The sequence below is a fragment of the Aquarana catesbeiana genome, unplaced genomic scaffold (genome assembly GCF_042186555.1).
Source record: "Aquarana catesbeiana isolate 2022-GZ unplaced genomic scaffold, ASM4218655v1 unanchor238, whole genome shotgun sequence".
Taxonomy (NCBI): Eukaryota; Metazoa; Chordata; class Amphibia; order Anura; family Ranidae; genus Aquarana; species Aquarana catesbeiana.
The window spans coordinates 50,542-62,424 of record NW_027362666.1 but is presented as its reverse complement, the minus strand read 5'-3'; positions in this window follow the sequence as shown (position 1 = coordinate 62,424).

Below are 11,883 nucleotides of genomic sequence, written 5' to 3'. Positions count from 1 at the left end.
CCTCCCCACACACCTGTATATATGTCAGCCCCCCTCAATCCTGTATATATGTCAGCCCCCCACACACCTGTATATATGTCAGCCCCCCCACACACCTGTATATATGTCAACCCCCCTCAATCCTGTATATATGTCAGCGCCCCCACACACACTTGTTTTTATGTCAGCCCCCCTCACACTTGTATATATGTCAGCGCCCCAACACACCTATATATATGTCACCCCCACCTGTATATATGCCAGCCCCCCCCACAACCCTGTATATATGCCAGCCCCCCCCACACAACCCTGTATATATGTCAGCCCTCCACACCTGTATATATGTTAGCGCCCCCCTCCACATGCTTGTATATATGTCAGCGCCCCTACACACACACACCTGTATATATGTCACCCCCACCTGTATATATGCCAACCCCCCCACACAGCCCTGTATATATGCCAGCCCCTCACATACACAAATCTGTTAACACACAAGGCTCTGGCCCCTCCCTGTACACAAACAGCCCCCCTCCCTTTCCCTCACAGCCCCTACTTGTAAAGAAGATCTTCCTACCTGGTCCCAGTCTGTTTTCACAAAGCTGACATGTTGCTGAGAAGCATTGTGCAGATCACATAGTAGCCAGAGGTGGCAGTAAAGAGCTCGATGTCTAATCTCAATGAGACGAGAAGAGCAGAAGCTGTGAAAACGTTTCTGTAATGCACAACACGGCTCCCCTTCACCCGTCCTGCCTTCTTCTGGGGCCCCTTACAGTTGTGACGGCTGTACCCCCCTGATGGCGGCCATGGATAAGGGACTCCTAGGTCTCAAATAACAGTGAACAGACATTGGGGCTGATTTACAAAACGTTTGCGCATGAGTTGAGGCACACGGCGAGGCGCAATGTACATTTTATATTTCAGAAACGTTTGCGCCGGTAACACATCACTAATCCCCATTTACGAAAGTAATCTCGGCGCACAGGAGGAGGCGATCAGTGCGCCACTATGGACATGGAGCACGGCATCTTCAATTCAAAATGAAAAGAAGCTGGAAGTGCCAATATTATGGGGTGATGTGAGGAAGTTTAGTAATAACTGCCCAAGTAACAAATATCCCCAAAATAGAATGAGAAAGTAACTTTTTCTGAACAAGCCTGCTGTGCCTGCAAGTACGTTTAGAACTGCGTAAGATCAATGTAAGCACTGCGCATGTGCAAGCGTCTCTTGCGCTCGTTCAAATACGTTTGTTCACTGTGCAGCCAAAATCTTAGTAAAAGTCAAGTAATGTAAATGCAATTGTGTGGGTTGAACGGGCGCAACTCTAATCTTGACAATTTTTTGTTTACGCTGGTTCACCCTCATGTATTTTTTTAAAGGATATTTGCACACAGGTCATGTTAGCGTGTTACGTTGCCAACATGTGACATGTACCTTGTTACAATTATGTAAAAAGACTCTCGCTCCTCTAGCTCCTCCTAAAAGAGCATTTACCTTTCCCCCGCTAAGGCACATGATTTCCTAGGGCTAACTTTTTTGCTTTTAAAGGGGAACTCCACACTCCATTCTCCAATGCTCTTGTCTCCTCTTCTAATGCGTACGTTTTATTTGGGCTAGTTTTTGCTTTTAAAGGGGAACTCCACACTCCATTCTCCAATGCTCTTGTCTCCCTTTTAATGCATATGTTTTATTTGGGCTAGTTTTTGCTTTTAAAGGGGAACTCTACACTCCAATGCTCTTGTCTCCCCCCTCTTGGATTTCCATGGGCTAGCTTTTGCTTTTAAAGGGGAACTCCACACTCCACTCCATTCTCAAAAGGCTGTGAGCTGCCTTCACCAATCCAAACCACATCCTTTTTCAGAGCAAACAACAGGGCCAGCTAGGAAAGGGGCGAGAAGAGCCATCGCCCAACCCCCTCCTGAACCATACAAGGCCACATGCACTCAACATAGGTGGGTGCCTTTGGGGCATGTTGGGCTCAGCCCAATACCAACCACAAAGCACTTTGTACCCTCTAGTTTAAAGGGGCTTTCCACATTCTTTAAAGCCCCCCTGTCTGCAGGCCCCCACAACCTGAGCCCCTCTTGCCCCCAAGAGTACACCCCCTTTCATGGGCTGGCTTGCTGTGTTTGGCTAGGGGTTTGTTAGTGTGTGGGAGGGGCACAATATTTTTTTAGTTTGGGGTGGGATTTTTCATGTGCGGGTTCTCATTTTAAGCCTTAACAGACCCAAATGGCCTTGTATGTATTGGGGGGGGGGCAGGCTATTTTTTGTTTTATGCTAAAATCATGCAGCTGCAATGTCAATTTGTAAGTTTGCTCTAAAGCCGTACATCTTTGAAGCAGCATTTTGGATACATGCTACAGATGTACTACTTTACAGGCAGAGTAACCCCCCCCACCCCAAGTTACTAGATTGTAATCAATTTTGCATTTTTAAAGGCACTTCTCCTTGTTTCATGTTTTGGTGTTGTCTAAATTGGTGACATTGGTGATCTATGTCCCTCAGGATGAGACCTGGGCCCCCATACCCATTTTAAGGCCAATAACTAGAATATAAGCCAGCCAAGTGGGGACTCGCAAAATTAACAAGTCAGTTTCCATAGACTGCAATGGTATTTGTTGTCTAACTTTTTCCCATGTTAGGCTCTTTGTTTGCCCCCCTGGACCAGGGGGTGTTTGTCTCATCTTTAATTTGGTAGCATGCTGGAAGATGTGCTTAATTTTGGACAGGGGGTTGGCTTATTTTGTGCTAGCTGCATTTGGGTTGTTCTGGGCATGCTCAGGGACTTTGCTTTTTTGGTGCTTTTTGTGTGTGAACAGCACTTGGATGTTTCTGGGCATGCTCATAGAGTGTGTTTTTTGGGTTAGTAATTTAAGGACATCCTTAACAGGTGTACCCACTTTGAAGTTCAGTCTCTACATTGGGTGAACTTGCGTTTTGTGTGTTTCATGGACTGTCCATGTGTTTTCAATTGCCTCATTAGCACACAAACCTATTTCATATAAAGCTTGCAGATAGCATTCTTTACCTTGCCATGAAAAGAGGCAAGATTGTGTGTGGGGGCGGCAAGAGAGTACATTTGGGTGTCCTTATCGAGTTTATAACACATGTATTTTCACTTTGTATTTTATTTGTTCTGTTTTGCAAAACAGATTTTTTTTTACTTTGGTCTATTGTATTTTTTGGGTGGGGGATATTTTCCCCTGAAATTATTTTGATGTTGTCAATGTGTGTCGTTTGTAGGTTGTTCACTTTGATTTAATTGTCTGTGCTGCATTATTTTGCAAAATCTTTCTCAAGATGTTGTGAAAATTTTTAAATCCTTAATAGATATCCATTTGTAGGTGCAGTCCTTTTATCTCCTGTTAATTCCCAATGCAAAATGGTCAGACCTAAAAAAACATATTCTGTTAGTGTCTCAAATTAACCTACATGTGTTTTTTGCTTTCATTGCTCTTTTCCAAGTCCTGTTTTGGTGGCCAATAAAATTTCTTGCAAATTTTGATGTTTGTGTTTTTTGTTACTGTTCGTGCAACAGATTTCCCAGCTGCAGCTTAACTAGGCTGATTGGCATTGGAAGACAAAACCGGTGTGATTTGTCAGTTACTTTCCTGGTGCCTTCATGGTAGCATATGCATGGATTGTGTGTATGCTGCCATGGATAGTCACTAAGAAAGGAAAAATTACAGAGCGGTAAGTATTCAATTTTCCTTTTTAGCACAGTGGTTCTCAGCCTCAGTCCTCAAGTACCCCCCCCCCCCCCCCCCCCCCGACAGGACATGTTTTGTGAATTTATCTCATCTAAAATAGCTTTCCAAGATACCAAGCCAGTGACTATGATTTAAAGCACCTGTGCAAGATGAAGGAAAACCTGCAAACATGGCCTGTTGGGGGTACTTGAGGACAGGGTTAAGAAGCACTGATCTAAAATCAAGCTCAAGACAATCCTATTCTAATTGTGAGCATTTGAGGGAAACCAAGTGAGTGTTAGAACCCTGGCTTGTCTTTTTTATCTTGGGCTTTGTGTCCCTTTTCTTAAAATTGTCTTCACTTCCTGTCACATAGCCAAACAGGAAGTGAGGGTAAAACCCTACCAATGTCTTTTCTTGGGGACACACAGGTCAATCTAACTAGTGTCCACATTAAGCAAATTGCACTCTAGCACTTTGTTGTGTACACCCCAAATTATTAGGTAATTTTAGGGTTTAGTAAAGGCAAATCCACTCTGCAATACAAGTGTAGTCGCTGTAAATCTGAGGGGACGCACTGGTGATTTTATCATCCAATCATGTAGAAGCAAAGATGGTGTATTTTTATCTTCCTTGCATGTCCCCCTCAGATCTCCAGCAACTGAACTTCCAAGTGCACTTGTAGTGAAAAGTAGATTTGCCTTTAGTAAATAAACCCCAAAGTCCAAGATACCTAATAATTTGGGGTGTACACAGCAAAATGCTATAGTGCAATTTACCTAATGGGGAAACTATTTAGATTGACCTGTGTGTCCCCAAGGAAAGACATTGGTAGGGTTTTACCCTCACTTCCTGTTTGGCTATGTGACAGGAAGTGAATAAATTTGAAGGAGAAAGTGGCAGAATTTGGGAGGTGTCTTCACCCTATTAGGGGTGCAGACATCCCCAAAAACTGACCAGACTTCTAATCCCTCTGCACTCTATCCCCAAGCAAAAATAAGAAAGGATTTCATTTAGTTTAACTTTGCAAAGACACATTCCTAAGTATAACTGTGATGCATGTCAATGGCCCATTTAGACCTTGTTTAATAGAATACACCAGTTGCCTTTCACTAGAAACATTTGTTAGTGCAGTCCTGGAAATCTGCATCTGCTTTACTATTAATTTCCCTAAAAATTGGATTTCTGCAGCTAGATCAGCCAAATGCATCTAGATGTGCGACCGCCGTGTATATGAGATGCGCGAGTGCTGTGTGCGTGGAGGTATGCGCATATGTGGTTCTCGGAAAGCGGTGGCCAGAATGACATCATGCCCCCTACAGGAAGTTACTTGTACTGCTGCTAAGTTCTCTGTGGAAGAGATGATCCTTATTTGCACATTAAGAAAAAAAATTATTTTTTTAACATGGGGTGGTGTTTGTGTGGGTGCCTAACACACATTCATACATATGAGGGCCAATTTAGACATGTTCCGGTTTACAGCATGTTTTTAGAGTACGGACGGAAACTGGAGTACTTGGAGGAAACCCACGCAGGCACAGGGAGAACATGCAAACTCCAGGCAGATGGTGTCACAGGCGGGATTCAAACCAGCTACCCTTTTTGCTGCTAATTGAAAGTGCTAACCACTACACCACTGTGCTGCACAAATATGTATCTATAGATGTAGGTTGTTGTGTCCACTTGTGAAAATACAAGGGGGTCATGGCACATCTAAAGTCCAAATTTGGCACTTAAGATGTTCATGCACTATGCAATCTGATTGGCCAATCTCTGCACAACTCGATATTTCAGAAAAATAGGTAATAAGAAGACGCACTTGAACAATTAATTCAAAGTTTTGGAAGTCAAACAGGCTCTTGCACTAAATCTATTTTTTCTATTTTTTTTTTAATTGTTCAAATTTTTTAAGATTGCAGTGTATGGTCACTTTTAAACATCAAGATCTGAAAATATTAATTTCTTGGGTTTAGAAACGCTTTTCTGTTCTTTGTAATGTATTGAAATATTTGTGTAAAAATAGAAAAAAAAACATTTCAACGATATATGAAGTAATAGGAATGAGATTAGCATCAAAAGGGTTAATTAAGTGAGAACAACTACTAATTGCCTAACAAGACACATCCAATGAGATGGGCGTGCGCTATTATCAATGAGAAAACAGCCGTTACCCTGGCAACAGTTGCTGTTTACATATTTATTATCGCGTTGTGGGTCTGCGCATGCCGGTTCACACACCCAATCAATGATTTATCCGCCGCAACAATTAAGGTATGAACCGGCGCAGTAAATACAACTACCGCTTACATCAGAAGTGACAGTTCTGAGTATCTGTGCCTCCATGCTTGGAGTGAATCTACGTGCCTTACTGCTGGAAATACTCTTCCTACTACCGCCTCTCCGGTAATAAATGTTGTCGGGGTTATAAAGTCAGTACATGTGATTCCCTTGGTGAAGACTCTACACCCGGCACCCGCTTACACACCGCTAAGAATAGCAGCGCTTTACCGGCGACGCTGCCCCTGACCCAGTATGAAAGGGGTCTAACGGTTATGTTCACATGTAGGTTAGAGGGGTCAATAGTCAGGTATTTTCAACCATTCCCAATCATCAGCTCATAAAGGATTATTGCATGTAACATCTGGACAGTGCTAAGTCATTATGTTAGTGAGAGAATGACAGCAGAGGTATAGCATAGCATAGGATGATTTTACAACATAAACACTAGATAATATCCTGCAGCCTCTGCTACATTCAAATATATTAGCATTTACACTGCATGCTGTACATACTAGTAATACACTGCAAGTTCCTGTGGGCAGAAATACCTACCTGACCAGCCGGGCTCACCTCCCACTCTCAGAGGTCTGACAGTTTGTTGGTGGGGCTCACATCGGTTTGGGGGCGGGGCTCTCACTGGTCCAGGGGTGGGGCTATCACCGGTCCAGGGGCGGGGCTCTCACCGGTCCGGGGGCAGGGCTCTCGCGGGTCCGGGGGCAGGGCTCTCGCGGGTCCGGGGGCAGGGCTCTCGCCGGTCTGGGGATGGGGCTATCTCCAGATTCTGGGGGCTCTCTTATCAGCTCGGGGGTGGGGCTCTCATGGGTCTGGGGACGGGGCTCTCATAGGTCTGGGTGAGGTGCGCTCAGTGCTCCTGCTGGGTTTCTCTGCTGCTCCGAGCCTCTAAGCACATTCAGGCTGCATGAGGCAAGGCATGGCAGGGTCAAAGAGTCAGTGGAGCTCCCCGCCCCGCCCCAGCCTGCTGACAGAGCCTCCCTCCCAAAGCTGAGCCCCCGGTGGTCGGAAGGTGTAACAGCAGACCAGGCTCAGGCAACACACAACAGCATGTGTAAGGCACTGCCGAGTGAGGTGCTTCCGGCGCCACTAGTTAAAGGCAAAGCAGCACACATAACTTCTACTTCGTCTGCAATCTTCACTGACACTCTGGGGGGTTTCAACCCCCAAACCCCCCCCATATATACGTCCTTGTGTATATGACATGTTCCTGACCACTGCACTCTATACACAGGACTGTATATGACATGTTCCTGACCACTGCACTCTATACACAGGAATGTATATGACATGTTCCTGACCATTGCACTCTATACACAGGACTGTATATGACATGTTCCTGACCACCGCACTCTATACACAGGACTGTATATGACATGTTCCTGACCACCGCACTCTATACACAGGACTGTATATGACATGTTCCTGACCATTGCATTCTATACACAGGACTGTATATGACATGTTCCTGACCATTGCATTCTATACACAGGACTGTATATGACACGTTCCTGACCACTGCACTCCATACACAGGACTGTATATGACATGTTCCTGACCACTGCATTCTATACACAGGACTGTATATGACATGTTCCTGACCACTGCACTCTATACACAGGACTGTATATGACACGTCTAAATCCTCATTCTCCCCTTCTGAATGTTCTTCTTTCACCCAGTCTTTTAGATCCTGATCTGTGGCATGTTTTTGGAGTTCTATCAGTGTATGGTCCAGGAGACTAATTACCTGTGTCAACATTGGCATAGCAATCTGTGCTTCTTGTGTGGTGGCTGCAGTTTTAGCCACTTTGTCAGCAAGAGGACCATCTAGGGGACCATCGGACTACACCTTGGGATTCACTGGTATTTCCTGGACATCTGCTAGCATTTCTTTTGCTAAGTATATAGGGTTTTCAGGGCAAAAGATGTTCATTTTCGAGGACTCTACCCTTAGTCCCCCTTCGGGAGTGGCTCTCACTGAAATTTGCAATACACCCATAAGGTCACTACCCAATAAACTGACTGGACACTTGGGTATAATTCTGAAACTGTGGACTATTAAAGGACCCATTTCTAACAGGTTTACCTCTAAGGGAGGGGTTTGGAAGGTTTAAGTGGGGAGGCCGTTAATTCCCATAGAAGGTTCAGCTTGGATCATCTCTCCATTCCAAAATTCTTGGGACAGTGTGCTGCAAGTAGCACCACTATCTACAAGAAATGGTATATCCCTACCATTTACACAGAGGGATATCATGGGTTCTTCCCTGTAGTGGAGAGAAATCAAAGGAAAAGCTGGTTCCCCACCTTCCGGGCAACTTCATTGTGGGACCTGAGTCCCCCAGTCAACCTGAAACCTCGGAGGTCTTTCTGTGGAACCTGGCATCTGTTTGGGTTCAAATTTGGAACCCCCCACTTATCTCTGGCTACCTCACCTCATGAGGGCAGTTCATTTTCCAATGATTATGGTCTCCACAATTGAAACACATCTTTTGTGGCTGTGTATTCTTATTAGGATATGGTGACCTTGAATAAGGTCCTCGACCCTTAAATCTGCCTCTTCCTCTGCCCCTACCTCTCTGGTACATGTCTGTTTGGAAGTGGGTACTTATTGGTTTCTCTCTGGGCACCTCGAAACACCATGCTGCATCCTTTTCTGTTAAAGCCTTTTTAAATGCATCATGTGTTTGTTGTGGCCAATCTGAAATTTGTTGTTTAACCATTAATTGCTGCTGTGGTTTTTTTTGATCAAATTTTTTATTTATTTTCCATTATATACATTACTTCATACTTTGAATCTACAATATTCAAGTTTATCCAAATGCAATGTACACCTTGATACAATTTTGTACCTATTCTTTGATACTTCAATAAAAATACAATTTAATTAAAAAAAAAAAAAGTTTATCCAAACAGATACATTTATCTTAACAGTTCTTAACAATTCTTCCCCCTTTCAAGCACAAAAAAAAAAAAAAAAACACAATAAAATTTAAACACCCTCCCCCTTCCTATTTCTCCCACCCCTACACCAGTAGTGCTCCCTCCCCCACTCGTCTCATCTCTTCCTCTGGATATAGTGTTTCCATTGTGCTCCACACTTCCCTTCCAAATCCACAAAATTGAAAAGTCATTCCGTCCTTGTAATAGAGAAAAAAAAAACCTCAGCCTGTGCAAAACAATTCTGTTTAGGAGGCTATTAAGCCAATTCAAATCACTCTTAAGCGTCAACCTTAATATCCCAAGAAAAAAAAAAAAAGAGAGAACTATATGAGGCTTCTATGAGCCATACATCCTTCATAATCAGTGAGTAAATATGCCCTCTTCCCTTTACTATATCTATTCAAACTATGCCTTCTCTTCTGTGCCCCCCTTCCTCCCCAAGTGTTCTATCCCTTCCCATTTCCCCACCTCTTATCCCTTCCCCGTATTCAACCCCAGGTGAAAGGTGAAAAAAAAACTAATAAGGGAGAAGAGAGAAAAAAAAAATTATTATATCCCCCCCCCCAAGTTCCATGAAACAAAAAGTTCCAGGGCGTCACCTCTATTGGTCCGGGGGATAACCTTTCAACCCAAGAAGCGATTGCTTCCCAGAACACCTTAATCTTAGGGCAAGACCACCATAGGTGGAGAAAGGTGCCTTCCTGTCCGCACCCTCTCCAACATCTGGCGTCTGCCATCGGGAACCTCTTTGTTATCTTAACTGGGGTCCAATACCACCTAGTCAAAAATTGATATGACATTTCTTGAATCTGAGAGCTTATAGACGTAGAGTGCGTCAAATTAAATATTTTCTTAATTTGTGCTGTGGTAAGATTATGACCTAGTTCTCCTTCTTATTCTCTAATAAAGTGTGGAACTGTTCGATTTTGTGTCGCGAGAATCAGTCTATACATCTGTGACATCAAGTGTCTTTCAGTGGGTATATTTACACACATGGATTCAAAAGCAGTAAGAGAACTCACTGGTCACATCCCGGGTTTCAGGCCCTTGAAAAAGCACCCCAATTGATGGTATCTCCACTCCTCCATAGGTATCCTCCCCATTTTCGATGTCAAATCTCGCAGGGGGGTTAATGTTCCATGAGGGGCAAATTTGCCACATGTCGTATCCCCATCCCTCCCCCAGGCTCCAAAAAATCCCACCTCCTCCCCTGGAGGAAACCATGGGTACCTCTCCAATGGGGTCAGAGGGGATATCCGAGGAGCATAGTCTCCCGATTGATTTAACAAAGAGTGTGCTCGGAGTGGTCTTTTCTTTGGGAGTGTCTACGAGAATATGGATTTGGTCCCAATTTCATACAGTGGGTACAAATACTCTATCAGTCACCAAAAGCACGGGTCCTCGTTAACGGTTGTATATCGGGACAATTTCCTCTAGAGAGAGGCACACGCCAGGGATGTCCCCTTTCTCCACTGCTATATGCCCTGGCAGCTGAGCCATTGGCCATAGCTATAAGAGCTGACATGGGCATAGTGGGACTTAAAATAGGCAACTATATAGAGAAGATCGGACTATACGCAGACGACACAATACTCTATCTAGCCGATCAGGGCCCATCACTTCAAGCAGCTTTGGACACTATAGATAAAATGGGAAAACTCTCAGGCCTACGGATAAACTGGGAAAAATCACAGATACTCCCCATAGACCAATTCCCCCCAACCAATATACATCCAGAACTACCATTAGTCAGGGTAAACACCATTAAATATTTAGGGGTACTGGTTACAAGAGACCTACGCGAATACACAACCAACAATATAGAACCATTGTTTGCCATGATAAAAACCAAAACGCAAGCCTGGTCCAAACTACCACTGGGAGTAATGGGGAGGATAAATATCATAAAAATGATTATTTTACCCAAGATCCTATATATGGTATGGCACGCCCCACTATATATACCTATCGGGATTTTCAAGAAAATGGAATCTATTTTGAACACCTTTGTCTGGGGACATCAAAGACATAAGGTAGCTTGGCATGTCCTTAAAAACCCTACAGATATGGGGGGAACAGCTCTGCCAGATCTGCAGGAATATTACATAGCGGCACAGATGTCGCACATGCATCACTACCACAATAACGAAAGACAACGCTATAGTACACTAGTATCCAGTAGCCCAGACAGTCCTTTATCTACCCCACTTCAAATTATACTACGAGGGGGCCAATTTAATAGGAAAAGTCCAAACTTTAATGATGGGGTACTCAACCATCACCAACGAATATGGGGATTAGCCCTGAAAAAACTTAAAATAGGGTGCATTCATTCCCACACTCCATTATGGGCGAACAACCAACTAGCGGAGCTTAAAAAAATACCAGACCCTAATCTATGGGCCAGATATGGAATTATTTACCTGCACCAGGTAATGGCAGGTACTAGGCCTAAAGCATTTCAAACCCTTAAGGAAGAATACTCTATACCACAACAATTAATGTTCAAATACATGCAACTCAGACATGCCCTGCGTTTTCAATTCAGGAACGAAAACTGCATCCTGGAACATCCCCAAATTTGGGACATAGTAATGGGAGCCGATCCACAAAAATTGATATCTAATCTCTACTACTCCATAAGATTACCCAGAATCAAAGAAGTGACGCAAAAAGCCAAAACAAGATGGGAAAGAGACGTAGGTGCAGTTAGTGATTCGGATTGGGAGGAAATTTTAGAAAATGTAAAGGTGGCATCTCCAAAACTGTCTGATAGGCTAACACAGATATACATCATTCATCAAGCGTATCTAACACCTAGCATAATAAGGAAGTTTCAACCTACACGCAATATAGCATGTCCTCACTGTCAGGCAGAGATGAGTAGTTTTTTTCACTTAATTTGGGAATGCTCTATTCTTCAATCATACTGGAGTCAAGTGATTAAGTTCTTACACGACCAGATGGGTTCCCCTGT